We start from the raw sequence: 18,593 nt of genomic DNA on the forward strand, positions 1-18,593 counted from the left end.
TATGACAAATTTAGGATTGGGACTTTGCAAACAATTTATCTGAGCACTTGGCTGGTAATGTATGCTGAGGAGTGACAACAGGTGTTAATCAGGCTTTTCACCAGAATCCCTTTCTAATGTGCCTCGCTAGATTAGGATATCACCAGAATCCCTTTCTAATGTGCCTCACTAGATTAGGATATCACCAGAATCCCTTTCTAATGTGCCTCACTAGATTAGGATATCACCAGAATCCCTTTCTAATGTGCCTCGCTAGATTAGGATATCACCAGAATCCCTTTCTAATGTGCCTCACTAGATTAGGATATCACCAGAATCCCTTTCTAATGTGACTCACTAGATTAGGATATCACCAGAATCCCTTTCTAATGTGCCTCACTAGATTAGGATATCATCGGAATCCCTTTCTAATGTGCCTCACTAGATTAGGATATCACCAGAATCCCTTTCTAATGTGCCTCACTAGATTAGGATATCATCGGAATCCCTTTCTAATGTGCCTCACTAGATTAGGATATCACCAGAATCCCTTTCTAATGTGCCTGACTAGATTAGGATATCATCGGAATCCCTTTCTAATGTGCCTCACTAGATTAGGATATCCCCAGAATCCCTTTCTAATGTGCCTCACTAGATTAGGATATCACCAGAATCCCTTTCTAATGTGACTCACTAGATTAGGATATCACCAGAATCCCTTTCTAATGTGCCTCACTAGATTAGGATATCACCAGAATCCCTTTCTAATGTGACTCACTAGATTAGGATATCACCAGAATCCCTTTCTAATGTGCCTCACTAGATTAGGATATCACCAGAATCCCTTTCTAATGTGCCTCACTAGATTAGGATATCACCAGAATCCCTTTCTAATGTGCCTCACTAGATTAGGATATCACCAGAATCCCTTTCTAATGTGCCTCACTAGATTAGGATATCACCAGAATCCATTTCTAATGTGCTTCACTAGATTAGGATATCACCAGAATCCCTTTCTAATGTGCCTCACTAGATTAGGATATCACCAGAATCCCTTTCTAATGTGCCTCACTAGATTAGGATATCACCAGAATCCCTTTCTAATGTGACTCACTAGATTAGGACATCACCAGAATCCCTTTCTAATGTGACTCACTATATTAGGATATCACCAGAATCCCTTTCTAATGTGCCTCACTAGATTAGGATATCACCAGAATCCCTTTCTAATGTGACTCACTAGATTAGGATATCACCAGAATCCCTTTCTAATGTGCCTCACTAGATTAGGATATCACCAGAATCCCTTTCTAATGTGCCTCACTAGATTAGGATATCACCAGAATCCCTTTCTAATGTGCCTCACTAGATTAGGATATCACCAGAATCCCTTTCTAATGTGCCTCACTAGATTAGGATATCATCGGAATCCCTTTCTAATGTGACTCACTATATTAGGATATCACCAGAATCCCTTTCTAATGTGCCTCACTAGATTAGGATATCATCGGAATCCCTTTCTAATGTGCCTCACTAGATTAGGATATCACCAGAATCCCTTTCTAATGTGCCTCACTAGATTAGGATATCACCAGAATCCCTTTCTAATGTGCCTCACTAGATTAGGATATCATCGGAATCCCTTTCTAATGTGCCTCACTAGATTAGGATATCACCAGAATCCCTTTCTAATGTGCCTCACTAGATTAGGATATCACCAGAATCCCTTTCTAATGTGCCTCACTAGATTAGGATATCACCAGAATCCCTTTCTAATGTGCCTCACTAGATTAGGATATCACCAGAATCCCTTTCTAATGTGCCTCACTAGATTAGGATATCATCGGAATCCCTTTCTAATGTGCCTCACTAGATTAGGATATCACCAGAATCCCTTTCTAATGTGCCTCACTAGATTAGGATATCATCGGAATCCCTTTCTAATGTGCCTCACTAGATTAGGATATCACCAGAATCCCTTTCTAATGTGCCTCACTAGATTAGGATATCATCGGAATCCCTTTCTAATGTGACTCACTATATTAGGATATCACCAGAATCCCTTTCTAATGTGCCTCACTAGATTAGGATATCATCGGAATCCCTTTCTAATGTGCCTCACTAGATTAGGATATCACCAGAATCCCTTTCTAATGTGCCTCACTAGATTAGGATATCACCAGAATCCCTTTCTAATGTGCCTCACTAGATTAGGATATCACCAGAATCCCTTTCTAATGTGCCTCACTAGATTAGGATATCACCAGAATCCCTTTCTAATGTGCCTCACTAGATTAGGATATCACCAGAATCCCTTTCTAATGTGCCTCACTAGATTAGGATATCATCGGAATCCCTTTCTAATGTGCCTCACTAGATTAGGATATCACCAGAATCCCTTTCTAATGTGCCTCACTAGATTAGGATATCACCAGAATCCCTTTCTAATGTGCCTCACTAGATTAGGATATCACCAGAATCCCTTTCTAATGTGCCTCACTAGATTAGGATATCACCAGAATCCCTTTCTAATGTGCCTCACTAGATTAGGATATCACCAGAATCCCTTTCTAATGTGCCTCACTAGATTAGGATATCACCAGAATCCCTTTCTAATGTGCCTCACTAGATTAGGATATCACCAGAATCCCTTTCTAATGTGCCTCACTAGATTAGGATATCACCAGAATCCCTTTCTAATGTGCCTCACTAGATTAGGATATCATCGGAATCCCTTTCTAATGTGACTCACTATATTAGGATATCACCAGAATCCCTTTCTAATGTGCCTCACTAGATTAGGATATCATCGGAATCCCTTTCTAATGTGCCTCACTAGATTAGGATATCACCAGAATCCCTTTCTAATGTGCCTCACTAGATTAGGATATCACCAGAATCCCTTTCTAATGTGCCTCACTAGATTAGGATATCACCAGAATCCCTTTCTAATGTGCCTCACTAGATTAGGATATCACCAGAATCCCTTTCTAATGTGCCTCACTAGATTAGGATATCACCAGAATCCCTTTCTAATGTGCCTCACTAGATTAGGATATCACCAGAATCCCTTTCTAATGTGCCTCACTAGATTAGGATATCACCAGAATCCCTTTCTAATGTGCCTCACTAGATTAGGATATCACCAGAATCCCTTTCTAATGTGCCTCACTAGATTAGGATATCACTTTCTAATGTGCCTCACTAGATTAGGATATCACCAGAATCCCTTTCTAATGTGCCTCACTAGATTAGGATATCACCAGAATCCCTTTCTAATGTGCCTCACTAGATTAGGATATCACCAGAATCCCTTTCTAATGTGCCTCACTAGATTAGGATATCACCAGAATCCCTTTCTAATGTGCCTCACTAGATTAGGATATCACCAGAATCCCTTTCTAATGTGCCTCACTAGATTAGGATATCACCAGAATCCCTTTCTAATGTGCCTCACTAGATTAGGATATCACCAGAATCCCTTTCTAATGTGCCTCACTAGATTAGGATATCACCAGAATCCCTTTCTAATGTGCCTCACTAGATTAGGATATCACCAGAATCCCTTTCTAATGTGCCTCACTAGATTAGGATATCACCAGAATCCCTTTCTAATGTGCCTCACTAGATTAGGATATCACCAGAATCCCTTTCTAATGTGCCTCACTAGATTAGGATATCACCAGAATCCCTTTCTAATGTGCCTCACTAGATTAGGATATCACCAGAATCCCTTTCTAATGTGCCTCACTAGATTAGGATATCACCAGAATCCCTTTCTAATGTGCCTCACTAGATTAGGATATCACCAGAATCCCTTTCTAATGTGCCTCACTCACTAGATTAGGATATCACCAGAATCCCTTTCTAATGTGCCTCACTAGATTAGGATATCACCAGAATCCCTTTCTAATGTGCCTCAATCCCCCTTTCTAATGTGCCTCACTAGATTAGGATATCATCGGAATCCCTTTCTAATGTGCCTCACTAGATTAGGATATCACCAGAATCCCTTTCTAATGTGCCTCACTCACTAATGTGCCTCATTAGGATATCACCAGAATCCCTTTCTAATGTGCCTCACTAGATTAGGATATCACCAGAATCCCTTTCTAATGTGCCTCACTAGATTAGGATATCACCAGAATCCCTTTCTAATGTGCCTCACTAGATTAGGATATCACCAGAATCCCTTTCTAATGTGCCTCACTAGATTAGGATATCACCAGAATCCCTTTCTAATGTGCCTCACTAGATTAGGATATCACCAGAATCCCTTTCTAATGTGCCTCACTAGATTAGGATATCACCAGAATCCCTTTCTAATGTGCCTCACTAGATTAGGATATCACCAGAATCCCTTTCTAATGTGCCTCACTAGATTAGGATATCACCAGAATCCCTTTCTAATGGAATCCCTTTCTAATGTGCCTCACTAGATTAGGATATCACCGTGAATCCCTTTCTAATGTGCCTCACTAGATTAGGATATCACCAGAATCCCTTTCTAATGTGCCTCACTAGATTAGGATATCACCAGAATCCCTTTCTAATGTGCCTCACTAGATTAGGATATCACCGGAATCCCTTTCTAATGTGCCTCACTAGATTAGGATATCACCGGAATCCCTTTCTAATGTGCCTCACTAGATTAGGATATCACCAGAATCCCTTTCTAATGTGCCTCACTAGATTAGGATATCACCAGAATCCCTTTCTAATGTGCCTCACTAGATTAGGATATCACCAGAATCCCTTTCTAATGTGCCTCACTAGATTAGGATATCACCAGAATCCCTTTCTAATGTGCCTCACACCAGAATCCCTTTCTAATGTGCCTCACTAGATTAGGATATCACTCACCAGAATCCCTTTCTAATGTGCCTCACTAGATTAGGATATCACCAGAATCCCTTTCTAATGTGCCTCACTAGATTAGGATATCACCAGAATCCCTTTCTAATGTGCCTCACTAGATTAGGATATCACCAGAATCCCTTTCTAATGTGCCTCACTAGATTAGGATATCACCAGAATGTGCCTCACTAGATTCTAATGTGCCTCACTAGATTAGGATATCACCAGAATCCCTTTCTAATGTGCCTCACTAGATTAGGATATCACCAGAATCCCTTTCTAATGTGCCTCACTAGATTAGGATATCACCAGAATCCCTTTCTAATGTGCCTCACTAGATTAGGATATCACCAGAATCCCTTTCTAATGTGCCTCACTAGATTAGGATATCACCCCTTTCTAATGTGAATCCCTTTCTAATGTGCCTCACTAGATTAGGATATCACCAGAATCCCTTTCTAATGTGCCTCACTAGATTAGGATATCACCAGAATCCCTTTCTAATGTGCCTCACTAGATTAGGATATCACCAGAATCCCTTTCTAATGTGCCTCACTAGATTAGGATATCACCAGAATCCCTTTCTAATGTGCCTCACTAGATTAGGATATCACCAGAATCCCTTTCTAATGTGCCTCACTAGATTAGGATATCACCAGAATCCCTTTCTAATGTGCCTCACTAGATTAGGATATCACCAGAATCCCTTTCTAATGTGCCTCACTAGATTAGGATATCACCAGAATCCCTTTCTAATGTGCCTCACTAGATTAGGATATCACCGGAATCCCTTTCTAATGTGCCTCACTAGATTAGGATATCACCAGAATCCCTTTCTAATGTGCCTCACTAGATTAGGATATCACCAGAATCCCTTTCTAATGTGCCTCACTAGATTAGGATATCACCAGAATCCCTTTCTAATGTGCCTCACTAGATTAGGATATCACCAGAATCCCTTTCTAATGTGCCTCACTAGATTAGGATATCACCAGAATCCCTTTCTAATGTGCCTCACTAGATTAGGATATCACCAGAATCCCTTTCTAATGTGCCTCACTAGATTAGGATATCACCAGAATCCCTTTCTAATGTGCCTCACTAGATTAGGATATCACCAGAATCCCTTTCTAATGTGCCTCACTAGATTAGGATATCACCAGAATCCCTTTCTAATGTGCCTCACTAGATTAGGATATCACCAGAATCCCTTTCTAATGTGCCTCACTAGATTAGGATATCACCAGAATCCCTTTCTAATGTGCCTCACTAGATTAGGATATCACCAGAATCCCTTTCTAATGTGCCTCACTAGATTAGGATATCACCAGAATCCCTTTCTAATGTGCCTCGCTAGATTAGGATATCACCAGAATCCCTTTCTAATGTGCTTCACTAGATTAGGATATCACCAGAATCCCTTTCTAATGTGCCTCACTAGATTAGGATATCACCAGAATCCCTTTCTAATGTGCCTCACTAGATTAGGATATCACCAGAATCCCTTTCTAATGTGCCTCACTAGATTAGGATATCATCGGAATCCCTTTCTAATGTGACTCACTATATTAGGATATCACCAGAATCCCTTTCTAATGTGCCTCACTAGATTAGGATATCATCGGAATCCCTTTCTAATGTGCCTCACTAGATTAGGATATCACCAGAATCCCTTTCTAATGTGCCTCACTAGATTAGGATATCACCAGAATCCCTTTCTAATGTGCCTCACTAGATTAGGATATCACCAGAATCCCTTTCTAATGTGCCTCACTAGATTAGGATATCACCAGAATCCCTTTCTAATGTGCCTCACTAGATTAGGATATCACCAGAATCCCTTTCTAATGTGCCTCACTAGATTAGGATATCACCAGAATCCCTTTCTAATGTGCCTCACTAGATTAGGATATCACCAGAATCCCTTTCTAATGTGCCTCACTAGATTAGGATATCACCAGAATCCCTTTCTAATGTGCCTCACTAGATTAGGATATCACCAGAATCCCTTTCTAATGTGCCTCACTAGATTAGGATATCACCAGAATCCCTTTCTAATGTGCCTCACTAGATTAGGATATCACCAGAATCCCTTTCTAATGTGCCTCACTAGATTAGGATATCACCAGAATCCCTTTCTAATGTGCCTCACTAGATTAGGATATCATCGGAATCCCTTTCTAATGTGCCTCACTAGATTAGGATATCACCAGAATCCCTTTCTAATGTGCCTCACTAGATTAGGATATCACCAGAATCCCTTTCTAATGTGCCTCACTAGATTAGGATATCACCAGAATCCCTTTCTAATGTGCCTCACTAGATTAGGATATCACCAGAATCCCTTTCTAATGTGCCTCACTAGATTAGGATATCACCAGAATCCCTTTCTAATGTGCCTCACTAGATTAGGATATCACCAGAATCCCTTTCTAATGTGCCTCACTAGATTAGGATATCACCAGAATCCCTTTCTAATGTGCCTCACTAGATTAGGATATCACCAGAATCCCTTTCTAATGTGCCTCACTAGATTAGGATATCACCAGAATCCCTTTCTAATGTGCCTCACTAGATTAGGATATCATCGGAATCCCTTTCTAATGTGCCTCACTAGATTAGGATATCACCAGAATCCCTTTCTAATGTGCCTCACTAGATTAGGATATCACCAGAATCCCTTTCTAATGTGCCTCACTAGATTAGGATATCACCAGAATCCCTTTCTAATGTGCCTCACTAGATTAGGATATCACCAGAATCCCTTTCTAATGTGCCTCACTAGATTAGGATATCACCAGAATCCCTTTCTAATGTGCCTCACTAGATTAGGATATCACTAGATTAGGATATCACCAGAATCCCTTTCTAATGTGCCTCACTAGATTAGGATATCACCAGAATCCCTTTCTAATGTGCCTCACTAGATTAGGATATCACCAGAATCCCTTTCTAATGTGCCTCACTAGATTAGGATATCATCGGAATCCCTTTCTAATGTGACTCACTATATTAGGATATCACCAGAATCCCTTTCTAATGTGCCTCACTAGATTAGGATATCATCGGAATCCCTTTCTAATGTGCCTCACTAGATTAGGATATCACCAGAATCCCTTTCTAATGTGCCTCACTAGATTAGGATATCACCAGAATCCCTTTCTAATGTGCCTCACTAGATTAGGATATCACCAGAATCCCTTTCTAATGTGCCTCACTAGATTAGGATATCACCCCAGAATCCCTTTCTAATGTGCCTCACTAGATTAGGATATCACCAGAATCCCTTTCTAATGTGCCTCACTAGATTAGGATATCACCAGAATCCCTTTCTAATGTGCCTCACTAGATTAGGATATCACCAGAATCCCTTTCTAATGTGCCTCACTAGATTAGGATATCACCAGAATCCCTTTCTAATGTGCCTCACTAGATTAGGATATCACCAGAATCCCTTTCTAATGTGCCTCACTAGATTAGGATATCACCAGAATCCCTTTCTAATGTGCCTCACTAGATTAGGATATCACCAGAATCCCTTTCTAATGTGCCTCACTAGATTAGGATATCACCGGAATCCCTTTCTAATGTGCCTCACTAGATTAGGATATCATCGGAATCCCTTTCTAATGTGCCTCACTAGATTAGGATATCACCAGAATCCCTTTCTAATGTGACTCACTAGATTAGGATATCACCTGAATCCCTTTCTAATGTGCCTCACTAGATTAGGATATCACCAGAATCCCTTTCTAATGTGCCTCACTAGATTAGGATATCACCAGAATCCCTTTCTAATGTGCCTCACTAGATTAGGATATCACCAGAATCCCTTTCTAATGTGCCTCACTAGATTAGGATATCACCAGAATCCCTTTCTAATGTGCCTCACTAGATTAGGATATCACCAGAATCCCTTTCTAATGTGCCTCACTAGATTAGGATATCACCAGAATCCCTTTCTAATGTGCCTCACTAGATTAGGATATCCCCAGAATCCCTTTCTAATGTGCCTCACTAGATTAGGATATCACCAGAATCCCTTTCTAATGTGACTCACTAGATTAGGATATCACCAGAATCCCTTTCTAATGTGCCTCACTAGATTAGGATATCCCCAGAATCCCTTTCTAATGTGCCTCACTAGATTAGGATATCATCGGAATCCCTTTCTAATGTGCCTCACTAGATTAGGATATCACCAGAATCCCTTTCTAATGTGACTCACTATATTAGGATATCACAAGAATCCCTTTCTAATGTGCCTCACTAGATTAGGATATCACCAGAATCCCTTTCTAATGTGCCTCACTAGATTAGGATATCCCCAGAATCCCTTTCTAATGTGCCTCACTAGATTAGGATATCACCAGAATCCCTTTCTAATGTGACTCACTAGATTAGGATATCACCAGAATCCCTTTCTAATGTGCCTCACTAGATTAGGATATCACCAGAATCCCTTTCTAATGTGCCTCACTAGATTAGGATATCACCAGAATCCCTTTCTAATGTGCCTCACTAGATTAGGATATCACCAGAATCCCTTTCTAATGTGCCTCACTAGATTAGGATATAATCGGAATCCCTTTCTAATGTGCCTCACTAGATTAGGATATCATCGGAATCCCTTTCTAATGTGCCTCACTAGATTAGGATATCATCAGAATCCCTTTCTAATGTGCCTCACTAGATTAGGATATCACCAGAATCCCTTTCTAATGTGCCTCACTAGATTAGGATATCATCGGAATCCCTTTCTAATGTGCCTCACTAGATTAGGATATCATCGGAATCCCTTTCTAATGTGCCTCACTAGATTAGGATATCACCAGAATCCCTTTCTAATGTGCCTCACTAGATTAGGATATCACCAGAATCCCTTTCTAATGTGCCTCACTAGATTAGGATATCACCAGAATCCCTTTCTAATGTGCCTCACTAGATTAGGATATCACCAGAATCCCTTTCTAATGTGCCTCACTAGATTAGGATATCACCAGAATCCCTTTCTAATGTGCCTCACTAGATTAGGATATCACCAGAATCCCTTTCTAATGTGCCTCACTAGATTAGGATATCACCAGAATCCCTTTCTAATGTGCCTCACTAGATTAGGATATCACCAGAATCCCTTTCTAATGTGCCTCACTAGATTAGGATATCACCAGAATCCCTTTCTAATGTGCCTCACTAGATTAGGATATCACCAGAATCCCTTTCTAATGTGCCTCACTAGATTAGGATATCACCAGAATCCCTTTCTAATGTGCCTCACTAGATTAGGATATCATCGGAATCCCTTTCTAATGTGCCTCACTAGATTAGGATATCACCGGAATCCCTTTCTAATGTGCCTCACTAGATTAGGATATCACCGGAATCCCTTTCTAATGTGCCTCACTAGATTAGGATATCACCAGAATCCCTTTCTAATGTGCCTCACTAGATTAGGATATCACCAGAATCCCTTTCTAATGTGCCTCACTAGATTAGGATATCACCAGAATCCCTTTCTAATGTGCCTCACTAGATTAGGATATCACCAGAATCCCTTTCTAATGTGCCTCACTAGATTAGGATATCACCAGAATCCCTTTCTAATGTGCCTCACTAGATTAGGATATCACCAGAATCCCTTTCTAATGTGCCTCACTAGATTAGGATATCACCAGAATCCCTTTCTAATGTGCCTCACTAGATTAGGATATCACCAGAATCCCTTTCTAATGTGCCTCACTAGATTAGGATATCACCAGAATCCCTTTCTAATGTGCCTCACTAGATTAGGATATCACCGGAATCCCTTTCTAATGTGCCTCACTAGATTAGGATATCATCGGAATCCCTTTCTAATGTGCCTCACTAGATTAGGATATCACCAGAATCCCTTTCTAATGTGCCTCACTAGATTAGGATATCACCGGAATCCCTTTCTAATGTGCCTCACTAGATTAGGATATCACCAGAATCCCTTTCTAATGTGCCTCACTAGATTAGGATATCACCAGAATCCCTTTCTAATGTGCCTCACTAGATTAGGATATCACCAGAATCCCTTTCTAATGTGCCTCACTAGATTAGGATATCACCAGAATCCCTTTCTAATGTGCCTCACTAGATTAGGATATCACCAGAATCCCTTTCTAATGTGCCTCACTAGATTAGGATATCACCAGAATCCCTTTCTAATGTGCCTCACTAGATTAGGATATCATCGGAAGAAGAATGGACATTCTTCTTCATTCCATGTACCTGTTTTCCCCCGGTGGATTCTCTAGACAGGACCCATGAATTACAGCAAGCACACCACACACACCAGTGTTTCCCTTGTATGCGTTTAGCAGCTGCGCACCGCTGCTGCAAAATCGTGGCCGCCATTGCATTTTTTTTTTTATAATGTAGATGTATAGATGTATGCACGAGGAAGACCCCCCCCGCCAACCACACACACACATAAACAACATCACATCCAGTCTCCCAGAGAGGGAATCAGAGACTTATTGTGGAGACGGCAGGCAGGTGCATCTTTCTCAGGTTACGTTCCAAATGGTACCCTATCACTATTCAATGCACTACTCTTGGGCCCTGGTCTAAAGTAGTGCACTAAATAGGGAATAGGGTGCAGTTTGGGATGCACATTCTGATGTGTGTATGAGAAATACAGCAAACAATGTATTTCAGACACTCTGCCAGACAAACTGTCAGCCATCATTGATTCACACATTCATCCCACTACCATTACACACACACCCACAAACACACATGCACGCGCGCACACACACACACACACACACACATACAATCACCCAACTACCCTGGAACAGATGGACTGAGGGCTGAGTCACACTGACGGGGGGGGGGGGGGGGTTGTGTATCTGTGTGTTTTTGTGTGTGTGTAAGCATGGGTGGTGTGTTTGGGCATGTTTGCGCTGAAATAGCTCATTATGATTTTTTTATATGCAGCACCAGTCAAAAGTTTAATAATTAAAGGGGTTTTATTTATTTGTACTATTTTATACATTGTAAAATAATAGTGAAGGCGTCAAAACTATGAAATAACACATATGGAATCATGTTGTAAACAAAAAACGTGTTAAACAAATACAAATATATTTTAGATTCTTCAAAGTAGGCTCCCTTTGCCTTGATGACAGCTTTGCACACTCCTTGGCATTCTCTCAACCAACTTCACCTGGAATGCTTTTCCAACAGTCTTGAAGGAGTTCCCACATATGCTGACCACTTGTTGGCTGCTTTTCCTTCACTCTGCAGTCCAACTCATCCCAAACCATATCAGTTGGTTTGAGATTGGTTGATTGTGGAGGCCAGGTCATCTGATGCCGCACTCCATCACTCTCCTTCTTGGTCAAATAGCCCTTACACAGCCTGGAGGTGTGTTGTGTCATTGTTCTGTTGAAAAGCAAATGATAGTCCCACTAAACGCAAACCAGATGGGATGGCATATCACTGCAGAATGCTTTGGAAGCCATGCTGGTTAAGTGTGCCTTGAATTTAAATCAAATCAAATCAAAGGTTATTTGTCACCTGCGCCGAATACAACAGGTGTAGTAGAGCTTACAGTGAAATGCTTACTTACAAGTTCTTAACCAACATTGCAGTTTTAAGAAAATATAAAAAAAAGGTAAGAGATAAGAATCTCAAATGAATAAAGAGCAGCAGTAAATAACAATAGCGGAGATATATTCAGGGGGTACCGGTACAGAGTCAATGTGGAGGCTATATTCAGGGGGTACCGGTACAGAGTCAATGTGGAGGCTGTATTCAGGGGGTACCGGTACAGAGTCAATGTGGAGGCTGTATTCAGGGGGTACCGGTACAGAGTCAATGTGGAGGCTGTATTCAGGGGGTACCGGTACAGAGTCAATGTGGAGGCTATATTCAGGGGGTACCGGTACAGAGTCAATGTGGAGGCTGTATACAGCGGGGTACAGGTACAGAGTCAATGTGGAGGCTATATACAGGGGGTACCGGTACAGAGTCAATGTGGAGGCTATATTCAGGGGGTACTGGTACAGAGTCAATGTGGAGGCTTTATACAGCGGGGTACAGGTACAGAGTCAATGTGGAGGCTATATTCAGGGGGTACCGGTACAGAGTCAATGTGGAGGCTGTATTCAGGGGGTACCGGTACAGAGTCAATGTGGAGGCTGTATTCAGGGGGTACCGGTACAGAGTCAATGTGGAGGCTATATTCAGGGGGTACCGGTACAGAGTCAATGTGGAGGCTGTATACAGCGGGGTACAGGTACAGAGTCAATGTGGAGGCTATATACAGGGGGTACCGGTACAGAGTCAATGTGGAGGCTATATTCAGGGGGTACTGGTACAGAGTCAATGTGGAGGCTTTATACAGCGGGGTACAGGTACAGAGTCAATGTGGAGGCTATATACAGCGGGGTACCGGTACAGAGTCAATGTGGAGGCTTTATACAGGGGGTACCGACACAGAGTCAATGTGGAGGCTATATACAGCGGGGTACAGGTACAGAGTCAATGTGGAGGCTATATACAGCGGGGTACCGGTACAGAGTCAATGTGGAGGCTTTATACAGCGGGGTACCGGTACAGAGTCAATGTGGAGGCTATATACAGGGGGTACTGGTACAGAGTCAATGTGCGGCTATATACAGGGGGTACTGGTACAGAGTCAATGTGGAGGCTTTATACAGGGGGTACCGGTACAGAGTCAATGTGCGGGGGAACTGATGTCCAGGTAATTGAGGTAATATGTACATGTAGGTAGAGTTATTAAAGTGACTATCCATAGATAATTACAGAGAGTAGCAGCAGCGTTCCATTCTAAATAAGGGCCAGAAGTATACAGAATGGTGTTGTCTGCGTAGAGGTGGATCAGAGACTCACCAGTAGCAAGAGCGACCTCATTGATGTATACAGAGAAGAATTGAACCCTGTGGCACCCCCATAGAGACTGCCAGAGGTCCGGACAGCAGACCCTCCGATTTGACACACTGAACTCTATCAGAGAAGTAGTTGGTGAACCAGGCGAGGCAATCATTTGAGAAACCAAGGCTGTCGAGGCTGCCGATGAGGATGTGGTGATTGACAGAGTCGAAAGCCTTGGCCAGATCAATGTAGACGGCTGCACAGTAATGTTTCTTATCGATGGCGGTTAAGATATAATTTATGACCTTGAGCGTGGCTGAGGTGCACCCATGACCAGCTCTGAAACCAGATTGCATAGCAGAGAAGGTATGGTGAGATTCGAAATGGTTGGTAATCTGTTTGTTGACTTGGCTTTCGAAGACCTTAGAAAGGCATGGTAGGATAGATATAGGTCTGTAGCAGTTTGGGTCAAGAGTGTCCCCCCCTTTGAAGAGGGGGATGACCGCAGCTGCTTTCCAATCTTTGGGAATCTCAGAAAGAGAGGTTGAACAGGCTAGTAATAGGGGTGGCAACAATTTCGGCAGATCATTTTAGAAAGAAAGGGTCCAGATTGTCTAGCCCGGCTGATTTGTAGGGGTCCAGATTGTCAATGGTGTCAATTGTCAATAATGAAATTGTCAATGGTGTATTGGAGGCGAAGTCAGGTGCAGGAGAGCAGAGTATAATGAACAGGCACACTTTTATTATAGTTCCAAATACGAGAGCACTACATAAATCAAACGCGCTCAAAAAACGGAACATAAAAGTAAAGCACGTAAACTAACACCACATAACATGAAAAAATTACACAAAACATGATGGGGAAACAGACGGTTAAATACAAGTAGATTGATTGAGGAAATGAAAACTAGGTGTGTATGGAAACAAGACAAGACAAATGGATATATGAAAAATGGAGTGGTGATGGCTAGTTAGCCGGTGGCGTTGATTGCCAACGTCGGCTGAACAAGGAGAGGAGCCGACTTCGGTGGAAGTTGTGACAGAATTTTCCGGATTGACTTACCTTTGTGTCTTAAAGTTATGATTGACTGTCATTTTTCTTTACGTATTTGAGCTGTTCTTACGATAATAAGGTTTTGGTCTTTTACCAAATAGAGCTATTGTCTGTAAACCACCCCTACCTTGTCACAACACAGCTTATTGGCTCAAATGCATTAAGAAGGAAAGAAATTCCACAAATTAACTTTAAAATAAGGCACACCTGTTAATTGAAATGCATTCCAGGTGGCTACCTCATGAAGCTGGTTGAGAGAATGCCAAGTGTTTGCAAAGCTGTCATCAAGGCATAGGGTGGCTACTTTGAAGAATCTAAAATATACCATGTATTTTGATTTGTTTAACATTTTTGTGGTTACTACCTGATTCCATATGTGTTATTTCATAGTTTTGATATCTTCACTATTATTCTACAATGTAGAAAATAGTACAAATACAGAAAAACCCTTGAATGAGTAGGTGTGTCCCAAATTTTGACTAGTACTGTATATATTTGGTATTTTATTAGGATCCCCATTAGCTGTTGCAAAAGCATCACCTACTCTTCCTGGGGTCCACAGAATAGTACACCTTTCTACCTGACCAAATGCTAACTGAAGCATTAACTCAGGTTATTGTAATAAGTTAAGCTTTACAAAAAAAAGCTTTATACATAGTGTATGCCACAAATGGCACCCTATTCTTTATATAGTGCACTACTTTTGACCAGGGCCTATATTGCACTGTATAGAGAGTAATACAGAGACATTTGGGACTTCACCACAGTCAGTTACTGTATGAAGTGTATAGACAGGATTTTATATCAACTGCAATACAGGAGCTTTTCTAGAAGCATCACACACACACACACACACACACACACACACACACACACACACACACACACACACACACACACACACACACACACACACAGCTAGTCAAAAAAACAAGGCTGAGGGCTCTTCAAATGTGTCAGAATGCAAAGTCAATTTTCCTTGCCTATGTAAATTCAGCTGCCTGCGCCAAATGTTAGCATGGTATCTCTGTCTCACAGAGGTACACATGGTGGCAGCCCTCTGGGCTTTTGTTTTTCTGTCTGACTGTTCTGTGGGTACCTGTTTTGTTTCTGGGAGAAATGGAATGCGGCAGTGTCGGCGATAGAGTGTGATTGCAGTGACATGCACAGTAACTGATATTCACGTCAGCGGGGTGCATTAGCAGTAATGTGTGTGATTTGTCAGAGTGACGCAGTGAAGGCTTTACCTAACAGGCTGTTAAATAAGATGTGCGCTCAACCTCTCTCACCATTGTCATTGTTATCAGCAAGCAGACTGGGGCCAACATGCCTTCCCAGCTAGTCAGTCAACCAGTCAGCCAGTCAGTCAGGAGGAAGACACCAGAATGTACAGCCTTTTTTCGGTTTGTGTGTGTGAGAGAGAAAGAGGGGGAGAGAGAGAAAGAGGGTGTGAGAGAGAGGCAGAGAGAAAGAGGGAGTGAGAGAAAGGGGTAGAGAGAGAGAGGCAATACAGTGAATGGGTCGGGAGAGAAGGAGAAAGAGAGAGAGAGAGAGGGAGAGAGGCTAGACAGTGAAGGGGTTGAGGAGAGAGAGAGAAAGGCTAGACAGTGAAGGGGTTGAGGAGAGAGAGAGAGACTAGACAGTGAAGGGGTTGGGGAGAGAGGGAGAGGCTAGACAGTGGAGGGGCCGGGGAGAGAGAGAGAGAGAGAGAGAGGCTAGACAGTGAAGGAGTTGGGGGGAGAGAGAGACAGAGAGAAAGAGGCTAGACAGTGAAGGGGTTGGGGAGATAGAGAGAGGCTAGACAGTAGAGAGAGAGAGAGAGAGAGCGAGAGAGAGAGAGAGAGAGAGAAAGAGAGAGATGGTAAAGGGGTCAAGGAGAGAGAAACAGGCTAGACGGTAAAGGGGTCAAGGAGAGAGAAACAGGCTAGACGGTAAAGGGGTCAAGGAGAGAGAAACAGGCTAGACGGTAAAGGGGTCAAGGAGAGAGAAACAGGCTAGACGGTAAAGGGGTCAGGGAGAGAGAAACAGGCTAGACGGTAAAGGGGTCAGGGAGAGAGAAACAGGCTAGACGGGAAAGGGGTCAAGGAGAGAGGAACAGGCTAGACGGTAAAGGGGAAAGGGAGAGAGGAACAGGCAAGACGGTAAAGGGGTCAGGGAGAGAGAAACAGGCTAGACGGTAAAGGGGTCAGGGAGAGAGAAACAGGCTAGACGGGAAAGAGGTCAAGGAGAGAGAAACAGGCTAGACGGTAAAGGGGAAAGGGAGAGAGGAACAGGCTAGACGGTAAAGGGGTCAGGGAGAGAGAAACAGGCTAGACGGTAAAGGGGTCAGGGAGAGAGAAACAGGCTAGACGGTAAAGGGGTCAAGGAGAGAGAAACAGGCTAGACGGTAAAGGGGTCAGGGAGAGAGAAACAGGCTAGACGGTAAAGGGGTCAGGGAGAGAGAAACAAGGGGTCAGGGAGAGAGAAACAGGCTAGACGGTAAAGGGGTCAGGGAGAGAGGAACAGGCTAGACGGTAAAGGGGTCAGGGAGAGAGAAACAGGCTAGACGGTAAAGGGGTCAGGGAGAGAGAAACAGGCTAGACGGTAAAGGGGTCAGGGAGAGAGAAACAGGCTAGACGGTAAAGGGGTCAGGGAGAGAGAAACAAGGGGTCAGGGAGAGAGAAACAGGCTAGACGGTAAAGGGGTCAGGGAGAGAGGAACAGGCTAGACGGTAAAGGGGTCAGGGAGAGAGAAACAGGCTAGACGGTAAAGGGGTCAGGGAGAGAGAAACAGGCTAGACGGTAAAGGGGTCAGGGAGAGAGAAACAGGCTAGACGGTAAAGGGGTCAGGGGGAGAGAAACAGGCTAGACGGTAAAGGGGTCAGGGAGAGAGAAACAAGGGGTCAGGGAGAGAGAAACAGGCTAGACGGTAAAGGGGTCAGGGAGAGAGGAACAGGCTAGACGGTAAAGGGGTCAGGGAGAGAGAAACAGGCTAGACGGTAAAGGGGTCAGGGAGAGAGAAACAGAAAGAGTATGGGTTTGTTTTTCAGATGATGTGAGATCAGTACTCAGAATTAAATGTCAATAATGAATAAGAATCGAGTTGGTCATTATTTAGTTGGACCAGGGCAGTGCCTTTGTCCCTGTATAAATACAGGGCTCAGATGAATCATCAACCTGCATTGAGTAGCTAGCCCATGCCCTGCCTGCCATATGTTCTGCTCTCTCCCTCACTGTAGGACTACATTTTTCCACCATGAAACATTGTTTAAACATCCTCTAACAGTTTCTGGACAGCCTCCTCCATTTCTTCTTCCTTATTTGATGATAAGGAAGCTAACATCTGATTTACTAGCTTGTATAGTAGATATTTCCTATTTCCTTTCATCCAGCAGAAGCCTACATACAGAACACCCCCCCCCCCCCCCCCCCCCCCCCACACACACTTATCTGCTGGAGGTGAATATGAAGCTGCAACATTGTGTGTGTAGGTGTGGGGTCTAGCTACATTGTTCTATTTCATTCTGTAGGTTCTGCCCTCTCTGTGTCTAGGGGGTTGGAGGTCACGACCTTAGGCTGGGTATATTCAGGAATGCGGACACAGAGGTTGTGTTTCGGCTCTGTTCACCGCTGTGATTCCTTGATTTCATCAGCACAGCTCTCCTTGGCCATTAGGTGGCCCAGAGGTGGCAGAGCCACGGCCGAGAGGTGATTTTAGGACTGTACAAACAGCCCGGGGTGAAGCTAGATTTACGTGGGATCATAGAGGGCTTCTTTTATTACAAAACAGATATTGAAAAAGATGGGGAATGAGTTCTGGTGCCTCCAAAAATATTACAGGGATGATGACAATCCCT

General features: G+C 42.8%; 1 protein-coding gene across 4 annotated transcripts in view; it reads left to right on the forward strand.

Moving 5' to 3' along the window:
- The window catches only part of LOC139409406 (protein tyrosine phosphatase receptor type Fa), a 424,559-nt gene that overhangs the window by 390,188 nt on the left and 15,778 nt on the right, over window positions 1-18,593 (forward strand). The window lies entirely within an intron of this gene.

The sequence above is a fragment of the Oncorhynchus clarkii genome, chromosome 5 (genome assembly GCF_045791955.1).
Source record: "Oncorhynchus clarkii lewisi isolate Uvic-CL-2024 chromosome 5, UVic_Ocla_1.0, whole genome shotgun sequence".
NCBI lineage: Eukaryota > Metazoa > Chordata > Actinopteri > Salmoniformes > Salmonidae > Oncorhynchus > Oncorhynchus clarkii.